Consider the following 15,758-nt stretch of genomic DNA (forward strand, 5'->3'; position numbering starts at 1 on the left):
CAACTATCTGGAGAAAATCATAATTTGAAAAGACACACGCATCCTGATGTTCATTCTGGCACTATTTACAGTAGTCAAGACATGGAAGCAATTTAAATGTCCATCAACAGAGTAATGGATAAAGAAAATATGGTACATATATAAAATGGAATACTACTCATCCATAAAACATGAAATAATGTCATTCATAGCAACATGGATGGACCTAGAGATTATCATACTAAGTGAAGTTAAACGGTGAAACACAATCATATAATATTATATATGGACTCTAAAAAAGATACAATGAACTTATTTGCATAACATAAACAGACTCACAGACATTGAAAACAAACTTATAGTTACCAAAGGTGATAGGTGTGGGGGGAATCGACTTTGGGTTTGGGATTGGCATATGCACACTATGGTATATGGCAAGGACTGGCCAATGGTGATCCCCTGTATAGCTACCCATTATTCTGTGGTAATCTATATAGGAAAAGAAAAAGAAGGGATGTGTGTATATGTATAACTGAATGACTTTGTTGTAAGGCAGAAATGATGACAAAATTGTAAATTGGCTCTACTTCAATAAAACTTTGAAAAATGAAGAAAAAAACAAAATATACAAACAGCCCATGTAGCTCAATATCAAAAAAATTTATAAATGGGCAAAAGATCCAAATACACATTTCTCCAAAAAAGACATACAAATGGCCAACAGACACATTTTTAAAAATGCTCAAATCACTAATTAGAGAAATTCAAATCAAAAGTACAATGAGGTATCATTTCACACCAGTGAGAATGTCCATAAATATTTTAAGGTTTAGGAGTTTCACTTTGGTTCAGTGAGTTAAGGACCTGGCATTGTCATTGTATCAGGTTGGGTCACTGCTATGGCACAGGTTCAATCCCTGGCCTGAGAATTTTCACATGCTACAGGCATGGCCAAAAAAAAATTCTACAAATAATAAATACTAGAGAGGATGTGGAGAAAAAATAACCCTCCTACATAGTTGGTAGAAATGTAAATTAGGAGAGTTCCTATGGACAACAGTATAGAGGTTTCTTTAAAAAACAAATAATGGAGCTGCCCTATGACCCTGTAATACCACTCCTGGGCATGTATCCAGAGAAAACCATAATTCAAAAGATACAGGTAACTCCAATGTTCATAGCAGTGCTATTAAAATAGCCAAAACATGGAAGCAAAATAAATTTTCATCAAGAGAAGTTTGAATAAATATATGTGTGTGTTTCTGTGTATCTGTGTGTATATGTGTGTGTGGGTACCCAATGGAATATTACCAAGACATAAAAAGGAATGAAATAATGCCATTTGCAGATACATGAATGAACCTAGACATTATCATACTAAGTAAAGTAAGTCAAAATAAGAAAGGCAAATATCATATGATATTGCTTATATTTGGAATCTAAAAAAAAAATCCAAATGAACTTATTTAAAAAACTGAAATAGACTCACAGACATAGGAAATAAGCTTATAGTCCCCAAAGGGGACAGCAACAAGGCAAGGTGGATATAAATTAGGAGTCTGTTATTAATATATACAGACTAGTATGTATAAAATAGATAGACGACAAGGACCTAATATATAGCAGAGGTAACAATACTAAATATTTTGAAAAAGCCTAGAAGAAATGGACAATTTTCTAGAGACATAGAGCCCACCAAAATTGAATCAAGAAGAAATAGATCAATTGAATAGACCAATCACTAAAAATGGAATTACATATGTGATAAAACACTCCTACAAACAGAAATCCAGGACCAGATGGATTCACAGGTGAATTCTACCAAATATGCAAAGAAGAATTTATACTCATCCTTCTTAAACTTTTCCAAAAGTTGAAGAATAAACACTCCCAAAGACATTCTATGAAGCCACCATCACCCTAATAACAAAATCAGAAAAAAATATACTACCAAAAAATTATAGACCAATATCTTTGATTAATGTAGATGCAAAAATTCTCAACAAAATTTTAGTCAACCGAGTCAAACAACATATAAAAGAAAAGCATACACCACAACCAAATGGGATTCATCCCAAGTTCATAGGGTGGTTCAACATATGCAAATCAATCAACATCATACACCATATTAAAAAAAGTAAATAACCACATGATCATCTCACTAGATGCAGAAAAATGTATTTGACAAATTCCAACATCCATTCATGATACAAACTCTTACCCAAGTGGGTATAGTGGGAGCATACCTTACCTCATAAAAGCCATTTATGACAAATCTACTGCCAATATAAAGAAAGCTGAAAGCCTTCCTGCTAAAATTTGTAACAAGACAAGGATGCCCACTCTCACCACTTTTATTCAATAGAGTATTGGAAGTCCTAGCCACAACAATCCAAAAAACAAAATAAGTAAAAGGTATCCAAATTGGAAGACAAGAGGTAAAATTGTCAGTCTATGCACACGACATGATACTGTACATAGACGAACCTAAGGACTGCAAGTGGAAACTACTCAAACTCATCAATGAATTCAGCAAAGTAGCAGGATACAAGATTAACATTCAGAAATCAGTTGCATTTCTGTATACTAACAATGAAATACTAGAAAAGGGAAAAATACAATAACTTTTAAATTCACAACTAAAGGAATTAGAAACCTAGGGATAAACCTGACCAAGGAGGTGAAAGACTTATATGCTGAGAACTATCAAACAGTAATCAATGAAATTAAAAAGGATTCAAAAAAAGGAATGATATTAATGCTACTGGATTGGCAGAATTAATATTGTTAAAACAGCCATACTGCACAAGGCAATCTACAGATTCAAAGCAATCCCTATCACATTACCCATGACATTTTTCAAAGAACTAGAACAAACAATCCAAAAATTCCTATGGAATCATAAAAGATCCAGAATGGCCAAAGCAATCCTGAGGGGGAAAATCAAGCAGGAGACATAATTCTCACAGACTTCAGACAAGATTATAAAGCTACAGTAATCAAGACATTGTGGTACTGGTACATAAGCAGACATAGAGATTGATGGGAAAGAAAATAGAACCCAAAAATAAAGCCAGAAGCCTACAGTCAATTAATATTTGACAAAGGAAGAATGAATATGATATGTGAAAAAGAGAATCACTTCTGAGTGGTGCTGGGAAAACTCGGCAGCTGCATGTAAATCAGTGATACTGGAACACACCCTCACACCATGCACAAAAGTAAACTCAAAATTACTTAAAGACTTAAACATTACACAAGACACCATAAATCTAGAAGAGAACATAGGCAAAACATCCTCTGACATCAACCATACAAATATTTTCTTAGGTCAGTCTCCAAAGGCAACAGAATCAAAACCAAAAACAAACCAATGGGACCTAATCAAACTGACAAGCTTTTGCACAGCAAAAGGAAACCTTAAAATAAAATAGACAACATATTGAATGGGAGAAAATAGTTTCAAGTGATGCAAATGACAAGGGCTTAATGTCTAAAATATACAAACAAATTATAAAATTGAACAGCAAAAAACAAACAACTCAGTTGAAAAATGGGAAAAAGACCTCAAGAGACATTTCTCCAAGAAGATATACAAATAACCAACAGGCATATTTAAAAAATGCTCAACATCACTAATTATTAGAGAATTGCAAATCAAAACTACTATGAAGTACCACCTCACACCAGTCAGAATGGCCATCATTAACAAGTCAACACATAACAAAGGCTGGAGAGGGTATGGAGAAAAGGTACCTTCCTTCACATTTGGTGGGAGTGTAAATTAGTACAACCACTATGGAAAACAGCATGGAAGTACCTCAGAAAACAACATAAAGAATTACCATCTGACCCGGCAATCCCACTCCTAGGCATATATCCAGACAAAACTTTCATTGAAAAATGTACCTGCACCCCTATGTTCATTACAGCTCTATTCACAGTAGTTAATACATGGAAACAACCTCAATATCCATTGACAGTTGGATGGATTAAGAAGATGTGATATATATACACAATGGAATAATACTACTCAGCCATAAAATAGAACAAAAGAATGTCATTTGCAGCAACACGGATGGAACTAGAGACTCTCATACTAAGTGAAGTAAGACAGAAAGAAAAGGACAAATACCATATGATATAATATATCTGGAATGTAATATGTGGCACAAATGAACATATCTACAGAAAAGAAACACACTCATATACATGGAGAACAGACTTGTGGTTTCCAAGGTGGAGAGGGAGGAAGAGGGATGAACTGGGAATTTGTGGTTAGTAGATGCAAACTATTGCATTTGGAGTGAATAAGCAATGAAATCTGGCTGTATAGCACAGAGAACTATATCTGGTCACTTGTGATGGAACATGATGGAGGATAATGTGAGAAAAAGAACGTGCGTGTGTGTGTGTGTGTGTGTGTGTGTGTGTGTGTGTGTGTGTGTGTGTATTACTGGGTCACTTTGCTATACAGCAGAAATTGAAAGAACATTGTAAATCAAATATAATAAAAAAATCTTAAAAAATAAATAAAAAAATGTTTAAGCATCCCTAAATGACACCTGGAAAAAAAAATCTCTAAAGTATAAGAATTTGAATATATATGCAAATATATACCCATATCACATCCATGTATGTGTATGTATGTATAACTGAATCACTCTGCTGTGCACTTGAATCTAGCACAAAACTGTAAATTACATATACTTCAAGTTAAAAAAATCATCAAACCTCAATGAAAGAAAATAAAAGAGAAAGAACAGAGAAAAAGAACAAAAACATAAAATAATTAATAAATGGCAATAATTAATACCTATCACTAATTTATTTAAATATAATTGGAAGAAATATCACATTCAAAAGATATAAAACTTGACTAAATTAAAATTATACCCACATAGAATCTACCTACAGGAGATTCACTTCAGATCCCTACCTACAGAGGAGTTTGTATGCATTCAGGCTGGTATGTCCGACCACAGGAAAAGAAAATTAAGGGCCAATATCACTGATATACATAGATGCAAAAATCCTCAACAAATACTAACAAACAAATCCACCAATATTGGACCACATCCAATGATCAACTGGTATAACAGTGGGATCACAGTGACTAAACAGGGATGCAAATATTCTTCAATATCTGCACATCAATCACTGTGATGTAACACATTAAAAAAACTGAAGAATAAAAACCATATTATCTTAATAGATGCAGAAAAAGCTTTTGACAAAATTCAACACTCATTTCTGAAAAAACTCTTCAGAATGTGGGCATTGAAAGAACCAACACCAATACAATAAAAGCCATATATGACAAACCCATAGCTAACATCATTCTCAGTGATTAAAAACTGAAAAGATTTCTGATAAAATCGGGAACAAGATAAGGATGCCCACTCTCACCAATGTTATTTAACATAATTTTGGAAGTCCTAGCCATGGCAATCAGAGCAGAAAAAGAAATAAAAGGAACCCAAATTGGAAAAGAAGAGGTAAATCTATCACTGTTTTCAGATGACATGATAATATACATAGAAAATCCTAAAGACACTACCAGAAAAGTCTTAGAGCTCATCAATGTATTGGGTAAATTTTCAGGACACAACACTAACACAGAGAAATTGTATTTATGTATACTAACAATGAAAAATCAGAAATAGAAATTAGGGAAACCATCCCATTTACTATTGCATCAAAAAAATAAGATATTTAGCTATAAAACTACCTAAACAAACAAAGACCTGTACTCTGAAAAGTATAAGACGCTGATAAAAAAAAAAAAGAAAAAGAAAACAGATATACCATACTCTTGGATTGGAAGAATCATTATTGTCAAAATGACCATTAACCTACAGATTCAATGCAATCCCTATCAAATTACCAATGACCTTCTTCATAAACCTTGAACAAAAATTTTTAAAATTTGTATTGAAATGCAAAAGACCCCAAATAGCCAAAACAATATTGAAAAAGAAAAAAAGAACAAGAGGAATCAAGCTCCCTGGCTTCAGATTATACTGCAAAGATACAGTCATCAAAACAGTATCGTACTGGCACAAAAACAGAAATATAGATCAATGGAACAGGATAGAAAACCCAGAAATAAACCCAAGCACCTATGGTCAACTAATCTATGACAAAGGAAGCAAGGGAAGAGAGAGAGTCCCTTCAATGAGTGGTGCTGGGAAAACTGGACAGCTATATGTAAATGAATGAAATTAAAAAACTCTCTAATACCATACTCAAAAATAAACTAAAAATATATTAAAGACCTAAACATAACTCCAGATACTATAAAACTTCTAGAGGAAAACATAGGTAGAATGCTCTTTTGACATAAATCACAACAAAGTTTTGTTAGATCCCCTTCCTAGAATAATGACAATAAAAACAAAAATAAACCCATGGCACCTAATTGAACTCAAAAGGTTTTGAAGAGCAAATGAAACCATAAAAAAAAAAAAAACAGAATGGGAGAAAATCTTTGCAAAGGATGCAACCTACAATTGCTTAATTTCCAAAATGTACAAACAACCTGCAATTGCTTAATTTCCAAAATGTACAAACAACCTGCAATTGCTTAATTTCCAAAATGTACAAACAACCTACAATTGTTTAATTTCCAAAATGTACAAACAACCTACAATTGCTTAATTTCCAAAATGTACAAACAAGAGCTCAACAACAATAGCCAAAAAAAAAAAAAGATTTAAAGATAGGCAGAAGACCTAAATATACATTTCTGCAAAAGACATACAGATGACTAGCAGGCACATTAAAAGATGCTCAACATCACTAAGTATTAGAGAAATGCCAATTGAATCTACAATTAGATACTGCTTCACACCACTTAGAAGGGCCATCATTAACAATTCAACAAATAAATGCTGTAGAGGGTATAGAGAAAAGTGAACTCTTCCAAACTGTTTGTGGGAAAATAAATAGGTATAAGTTCTATGGAAACAATATGGAGGTTCCTCAGAAAACTTAAATATAGGAGTTCCTGTCATGGTTCAGTGGTTAATGAATCCGACTAAGAACCATGAGATTGCAGGTTTGATCCCTGGCCTTGCTCAGTGGGTAAGAATCCAGCATTGCCATGAGCCATGGTGTAGGTTGCAGATGCAGCTCGGATCCCACATTGCTGTGGCTGTGGTGTAAGCCAGCGGCTACAGCTCCAATTAGACCCCTAGCCTGGAAACCTCCATATGCCACGGGAGTGGCCCTAGAAAAGACACACACAAAAAAAACTTAAATATAAATATACCATATGAGCCACCAATCCCACTCCTGGACATATATCCAGACAAATCTATAAGTCAAAAATATAGATGCACCACTGTGTCCATTGCAGTACTATTCACAATAGCCAAGACATGGAAACAAGTTAAATGTAAATTGAGAGATGAGTGGATTAATAAGAAGTGGTGCATATATACAATGAAATACTACTCAGCCATAAAGAATGAAATAATGGCATTTGCAGCAGCATGAATCCACCTAGAGATTCTCATACTAAGTGAAGTAAGTCAGAAATAGACAAATACCATATGATATCACTTATGTGTGGAATGTAAAACATGGCACAAATGAACCTACCTCCAAAACAGAAACAGACTCATAGAGAACAAACAGACTTGTGGTTGCCAAGAAGTAGAGGAGAGGGGGTGGAATGGATGAGGAGTTTGGGGTTAATAGATTCAAACTATTATATTTAGGATGGATAAGCAATGAGGTCCTACTGTACAGCACAGGGAACTCTACACAATTTCTTGGGATAGAACATGATGGAAGATAATTTTGATAAAAAATGTATGTGTGTGTGTGACTGGGTCACTATGCTCTACAGCAAAGATTGGCATAACAGTGTAAATCAACTGTACTTTAATAAAAACATTCAAAAAGAAAAAAGCATCTTTGAATTTGATAAATATGCTTCTTTTCAAGTTAAAATTTACACTAGAAAATTATTGGTTTCAATATAATTACAACAAATATGAATTATTTCTGTATACAGAGCACAATTATTGAACATAAATAATAGAAATCAGTTTTTAATATATACTCAAAGTTTAAAAAATCACTACCGACACAACACTCACTTCAGAACTGAAGGCGTACACAGACTGAATGTGATGGAATGGAAAATGGTATTCCATGTACTTAGAAATGTAAAGAAAGCTATGGTACTCTTAATGGGGATGAAGATTTATGCAACCACTCTAGAAAACATTATGAATATTTCTTTGAAAATGAAAAATAGAACTTCTCTGAAGTCCAGCAATTTCACTTCTGATTATCTACTCAAAGGAAACAAACACTAATTCAAAAAGATATGTACTCCTATGTTCACTGAAGTAATTTTTACTATAGACATGATATTGAAGCAACCTAAGTGTCCATCAATAAATGAATAAAGAAGATGTGGTGTGTGTATGTATGGAATATTACCCAGCCAAAAGTATCAGTAAAATTTTGCATTTGTGACAACATGGATGGACCTGGAAATTATTAAGCAGAGTGAAATAAGTCAAAGTAAAATACCATATGATTGTACTTATAGGTGGAATCTAAGACACAAAACAAGCAAACAAGCATAACAAAACAAAAAGACTTATATATAAAGAGAACAAATTGGTTATTGCCAAAGGGAATGGCTATGGGAGATGAGGTGAAGTTATGGAGATTAAGAGGTGCAAACTTCCAGTTATAAAATAAATGTCACAGGGATGTAATGTACAACATAGGAAAGAGTCAATAATAATTGTAATAAGTTGTATGGTGACAGATGGTAACTAAACTTATTGTGGTGATTATTTTATAATGTAAAAATGTAGAATCATGTAGTACCCTTGAAACTAATATAATACTGTAACTCATTATACTTCAATAAAATGAGAAAAAAAATCTCACCAGCAATAAAGAAAAAAATTAAAAAGCAATATAAATAAATAAATAAAAACATAAGACTTTTTAAAAAAACCTGGAGGACTCACTACCTGATATCAATCCTTATTATAAAGCTGCAGTAAGCAATATAGTGAAAGTAAATTAATGGTGAAAGTAAGTCAGTGGGACAGATTAGAGAGTTTAGAAATAGACCCACATATATATAGTCAATTGATTTTTTATAAAGACGTAAAGGCTATTTAAGGGGGAAAAAAGTGAATCTCTTAACACAAGTTGCTGGAATAATTAGAAATCCATATCCAAAGAAAAAAAACTAAATAAAGGAACCTTGACCCTTAACTCTTACCTTACACAATAAACAAAAGTGCAAAATCTACATCTATGACTTTAACAAGAAAAATAAGGAAAATTATTTGGGCTAAGGAAAGCCAATATATTATAATAGTTGTAAACGGAAAGTAACCATTAAAAATTGTATAATTTTTTAAAATTAAAAATAAAAACAAAACAAAAAGATCTTTAATTAAAATTAAATTAAAATTGAATGAATAGCTCAGAATTTGATGGGAATTTTAAATAAAATAGTGTATAGGATTGTCTAATAGAATACTTGATACTCAGTAAAATGCTGGAGTTTTTAAAAATTTTAAATAAAAAATAAAATATAGTACTATTCAAAATAAAATTCTGTTTAATAAATAAATAAAATGCTGTGTAAAGGAGAGAAAAGTTAATCATAAATGAATGCAAATAATATATATATATATATATTTTTTTTTTTTTTTTGTCCTTTTGCCATTTCTTGGGCCACTCCAGAGGCATATGGAGGTTCCCAGGTTAGGGGTCTAATCGGAGCTGTAGCTGCCAGCCCATGCCTGAACCACAGCTACACAGGATCTGAGCCGCGTCTGCGACCTACACCACAGCCCTCGGCAATGCCAGATCGTCAACCCACTGAGCAAGGGCAGGGATCGAACCCGCAACCTCATGGTTCCTAGCTGGGTTCGCCAACCACTGCGCCACGACGGGAACTCCCAATAATATATTTTTAAGAAGGTTCTGTCTTAAGAAACAACATGTGTTAGTTGTTTCATTATTGAATTAATACTGTGTTTCTGTGTTTATTTTCTCCAGCAGCAAAGAGAAGCTTCTGATTCTATACTGATTGAGTGGTAAGGAGGATATATATATATACATAAGTAAATTCCAATTATTTCAAACTGGGCAATTTACCCTTACTAATACCTGTGAAGACATTTTTGAACATAGGTATTTTTAGACACAAACCAAAAGCTGTTTTGTTCACATATATTTCATTTTTGTATTTTTTGAATATTTTTAGTTTGCTTCCAATTTTATTATTATCATTTGATTTTGTCATGTATAAATTTAGATTCTAATGCATAGTTACAGTTATCTGTAGTAATAGTGTCAAATTCATAGTTTACAGGTTTGTAAAATCTTTGAATTAAAGTATAATTTACTCTTGCCTTTAAAAATAAATAAATGGAAATAAAAGCTCACTAACAAAAAAACAAAATTACCTAATTTTTAAAAAGTGTATGATATTTGAAAAAACACTTCACCGTAAAAGAGATATTGGTTGCAAATATGCACAGGGATAGATGTACAATGTCATTAACCATTAGAGAAATGTAAATTAAAACCACATACCTACGAGAATAACTAAATTATTTTAAAAAAGAAAGAAAGAAAACTTAACCACATCAAGTGTTAGCAAGGATTTAGTAAAACTAGAAGTCATACACACACTGCTGGTTAGAATGTAAATTGATACAACTACTTTGGAAAACAATTTGGCAGCTTCTTCAAATTAAAGATAGAACTATCTTTATATGATCCAGTCATTCTTAGTAATTTAACCAAGAGAAATGTAAACATATGTCCAACCTAATATTTATATACACATATAGCAGCTTTAGTTGCAAAACTGGAAATAACCCAAAGGTTCATCAAAAGGTAAATGAATAAATATATTCTAGTAGATCCGTACAGTGGAATAATATACAACAGTGGTCGAGAAGGCAAAAGAAAAAATGTTCTAGGGGTCAGAAGATCTGTGTTCCAGGTCTAGCTCTACCAGTGTGGAGTTTTATGAGATAAAACTAAGCCACATAATATTTCAGGGCTTCAGTATTCTCATTTAGGCAACGGGGGAAATAATATACATCTTTGTAATTTAATTTGTTAGTTCTAAAACACAAATGAGATAAATACATGGAATTTTTGCTAAACTAAGTTTTGTAATATATTTTACTCACTTTTAAACTTCTTTTTGTGATTGAATCTATGAAAATACATTATCTGAAATTTTAATTTCTTCTAATGTTTTACATATGAAAGAAGGTTATAGCCTGAGAGCTTTTTTAAGTGCTAAATAATAATTGATCATTTGACATTTTTGGAAAGTGGATTTGTGTTTGATAAGAAGTGGCAACTTTGTCACAACTCCATACTTTTTAGCACATCAACAATATTTATGGCTTTACTGTGGTTTCATGAGCTCCGTGCTTGCTCAACTTTCCTGCCAGTAGCTCCTCCCTCCAGGTTCTCCCTCCACAGCTGTGCAGCCTATGATCTCTGTTTTTTGGGGGAGGCAAGATCAAGATGGTGGTGGAGTAAGATGTGGTTCTTACCTTCTCCCAGAAACACACATGCAAAAAACCATCAACATGTGGAATGATTCATACAGAACATCTACTTAATGCTGGCAGAAGACTTTAAACCTCCAAAAATCACACACAAAAAACCCTCCAAAATAACTGGGTAGAATAAAAGGAGAAAAAAATATATATAGAGAGAAAGGAATCAGGACAGGACTGGAACTCCTGAGAGGGAGCTGTGAAAGAGGAAAGGAATTCATACACTGGGAAGCCACCTAAATGATGGCAGCTCAGTCAATATGGAGGTACTTCAAAGACTCGAGAAAAGTGCAGCAGCTGGATTGAGGAGGGAAAAGCAGAGAGAGATCCAAACAGACCACTGGTACCACTCCTGGCACAACACATCCTGAGATGCTTGGATGGGGGCTGGGCTCTGAGACACAGGTTCCAGGGGTCGGGTCCAGGATGAAGCCAAGGGTTGGCTGTGTGGAAATAGCTTGAGGGGCTAGGGAGTGGTGTGCCAGGGACTGGGGAGAGGAGTGCTACAACCCAGGGAAACTGGGATGAGGTCAAAGCCCACAGGAGAAGCAAGGCACCATTGTTGGGGAGGTAAAAAGGAGGGGTGAACTGCCATGGGAATATTTTCCTCTGTGCAAGCCTGGATTCTCAGAGGACAGGGATACTGGCAGCAAGGTGTCTCATGTATGGGATAAGGATGATGGGGTGCCTCTTGCATGGTCTACAGGCAGTAAGGGCAAACCACTGCAGTCATTTCAGACTCGAGAGGTGGGTGTGGCCTGCCACCACTAAGGGTCCATGAACAGGCACCACCTGTGGCCCAAGTCACCTCAGAGGTTGGCACAGAGGAGGACACTGAAACTGAGCAAACACATTGTTGCTCTCACTCCCATGGGAACAAACACATCTGGCATCCTGCCACTGACAAATGCTCCGGTGCCACCTAAACTTCCTTGAATTTCATTGCCATTTCTAGGGCCCAGCAACTAGTAGCAGCCTGTGCCACCTTCCCTCTATTTCTTGCCACTGTTGGGGGCCCAGCAACCAGGCACAGGCTACTAGCCTTGTTCACTGCCTCCATCTCCCCGAAAGCACACAGAGCATGCTATCAAGACAATAACAGCCTGATACACTGAGGAAAGGTATAGCAAGCATCCAAACCCTCAAGCCAAAAGTAAACAGTAAGCCTCACAAATTACTTGGGGTTATATCACATATAATAGCCCCAAAGACTACAGTAGTTATTTCTCCTAAACTCATAGAATAAGAGAAATATAAGCAAAAAGAAGAAGTTTATGAACCATTCTAAGTTAGAAGAACAGGAGAAATAACCCTGAGGATGCAAATGATGAAACAGACCTCTGTAGTCTAACAGACACTGAGTTCAAAAAGGGAACAGTGGAAATTCTGAAGGAATTAAGTGTGCATATGAAGAGTAAACCAGATTACTTGAGAAACGGAATAGAAAATATAATGAGGAGCCAAGAAAAATTAGAAAACTTATTTGCAGAGATGCAAGGTGAGTTAAAGGCAACGAAGAGCACAAAGAATAATGCAGAGAAATGAATTTGTGACTTGGAAGCTAGAATATAGTAAATCACAAAATCAGGACAGCAGACAGAAAAAAAAGGAAAAACATGAAAGCAATATGAGATCTATGGGATAATGTAAAGTGGGCCAAACTATGCATAAAAGCCGGCCAATCCATATAATCCAGAAGAAGAAAAAGAAAAGGGGATTGATTTTTCTTTTGTTAATGTGGTGTATGGTGTTGATTGATTTGCGTATGTTGAACCATCCTTGTGAACCTTGGATGAATCCCACCTGGTCATGGTGTACGATCTTTTTGATATGTTGTTGGATTCAGTTGGCTAAAATTTTGTTGAGAATTTTCGCATCTATATTCATAAAAGATATTGGCCAATAGTTTTCTTTTTTGGTGGTATCTTTGTCTGGTTTTCGAATTAGGGTGATGGTAGAAAATGTCTTTGGGAGTGTTTCTTCTTCAACATTTTGAAAAAGTTTAAGGAGGGTGGGCTCCAGTTCCTCCTTCTATGTTTGGTAGAATTCGCCTGTGAAGCCATCTGGTCTTGGACTCTTATTTGTATGGAGTGATTTTATGACATTGAATTTCATTTTTGGTGATTGGTCTCTTCTGTTGATCTATTTCTTCTTGATTCAGTTTTGGCAGGCTTTAAGACTCTAGAAAGTTGTCCATTTCTTCCAGATTGTCAAATTTGTTGTCATACAAATGTCCATAGTATTCTCTTATGGTTTCTGTATTTCTGCAGTATCCATCATGATTTCTCCTTTTTCTCATTTGTTATTTTGTTTATTTGGGTTCTTTTTCTCCTCTTCTCGTGAGTATAGCCAGAGGTTTGTCAATTTTGTTTACCTTTTCAAGGAACCACCTCTTGGTTTGATTGATTTTTTCTATTATTTTTTGAATCTATATTTTATTGATTTCCTCTTTGATCTTTATGATTTCATGCCTTCTGCTGACTTTAGGGTTTTTTGTTGTTCTTCTTTTTCTAATTCATTTAGGTGGTGGGTTAAGTTGTCATTTGAGATCTTCTTTTCTGAGCAAGGCCTGTATTGATATGAACTTCCCTCTGAGCAATGCTTTTGCAGCATCACCTAGATTATGAGAAGTTGTGTCTTCATTACCATTTGTCTTGAGGTATTTTTTAATTTCCTTCTTGATTTCCTCATTGACCCATTGGTTTTTTGGTAGCATGTTGTTTAGTCTCCTTGTAGTAGGTTTTTTCTCATTTCTTTTCATGTGGTTGATTTCTAGATTCATGGCACTGTGGTCAGAGAAGATACTTTAAATAATTTCTATACTCATAAATTTGTTAGAGTTAGCTATGTGCCCCATTATGTGACCAATTCATGAGAATGCACACCTGAGAAAATGTGTATTCTGATTTTTTTGTATGTAATGTCCTGAAAATTACAATTAAGTCAAAAGCATGATCATCTCAATAAATGCAAGAAAGGCATTTGACAAAGTCCAACATCCGTTAGTGACCAAAACTCTCCAAAGTGGGTAAAAAGGGACCATTCTTTAACATAATCAAAGCCATTTATGACAAACCCTCAGCAAATATAATACTCAATGCAGAAAAAACTAAAAGCCTTCCCTCCAAAATCTGGAACAAGACAAGGATGCCAAATCTCACCACTGCTATTCAACATAGTATTGTAAGTCCACAACAATCAGAAAAACAAAAGAAATAAAAGGCATACAAAGAGGAAGAGAACACGTAAAACAGTCCCTGTATGGAGATGACATGACACTATAAATAGAAAACTCTAAGGACTCAATCAAAAAATTACTTGAACTGATCAAAAAATTCAGCAAAGTAGCAGGATATAAGATTAACATTCAGAAATCAGTTGTGTTTCTGTATACTCTCAATGCAACTTTAGAAAAGGAATACAAAATCACAATATCTCCTAAAATTGCACACAAAAAATCAAATACCTGGGAATACACCTGACCAAGGAGGCAAAGGACCTATGTACCAAGAACTGTAAAACATTAATCAAGGAAATTAAAGAAGATGTAAAGAAATGGAAATATATTCCGTGTTCCTAGATTGGAAAAATTAATTTCATAAAAATGAGCACATGACCCAAAACAATCTACAGATTCAATGCAATCCCTATTAAATTACCCACTACATTTTTCACAGAACTAGAACAAACAATCCAAACATTTATATGGAACCACAAAAGACCCAGAATTGCCAAAGCAGTTCTGAGGAACAAAAAAACATGCAGGAGGAATAACTCTCCCAGACCTCAAGCAATATTACAGAGCCACAGTCAGCAAGAAAGTGTGGTACTGGTACCAAAACAGACATACAGACCAATTGAAGAGAATAGAGAACCCAGAAATAAACTCTGACACCTACAGTCAATTAATCTTTGAAGGAGTCAAGAACATAAAATTGGGAAAAGACAGTCTTTTCAGCAAGTATTGCTGGGAAACCTGGACAGCTGCATGCAAAGCAATGAAACTAGAACACACCCTCACACCATGCACAAAAATAAACTTCAAATGGCTGAAAGACTTAAATATAAGACAAGATATAATCAAACTCCTAGAAGAGAACATAGGCAAAACATTCTCCGACATCAATCTCATGGATATTTTCTCAGGTCAGTCTCCCAAAGCAACAGAAATAAGAGCAAAAATAAACCAGTGGTTCCTAA

General features: G+C 34.5%; 1 protein-coding gene across 2 annotated transcripts in view; it reads left to right on the forward strand.

Moving 5' to 3' along the window:
- Positions 1 to 15,758, forward strand: part of ZC3H12B (zinc finger CCCH-type containing 12B) — a 518,102-nt gene that overhangs the window by 326,651 nt on the left and 175,693 nt on the right. The window contains exon 1 of one of the 2 annotated variants that reach the window (XM_021080065.1): positions 10,014 to 10,067. The exons of the other annotated variant lie outside the window; for it this stretch is intronic. The gene's annotated coding sequence lies outside the window, so the exon portion shown is untranslated. Of the gene's footprint in view, positions 1 to 10,013; positions 10,068 to 15,758 lie in introns of those variants that run through there. 2 annotated transcript variants of the gene reach the window in all.

This window comes from Sus scrofa, chromosome X, assembly GCF_000003025.6.
Source record: "Sus scrofa isolate TJ Tabasco breed Duroc chromosome X, Sscrofa11.1, whole genome shotgun sequence".
Classification (NCBI taxonomy): Eukaryota; Metazoa; Chordata; class Mammalia; order Artiodactyla; family Suidae; genus Sus; species Sus scrofa.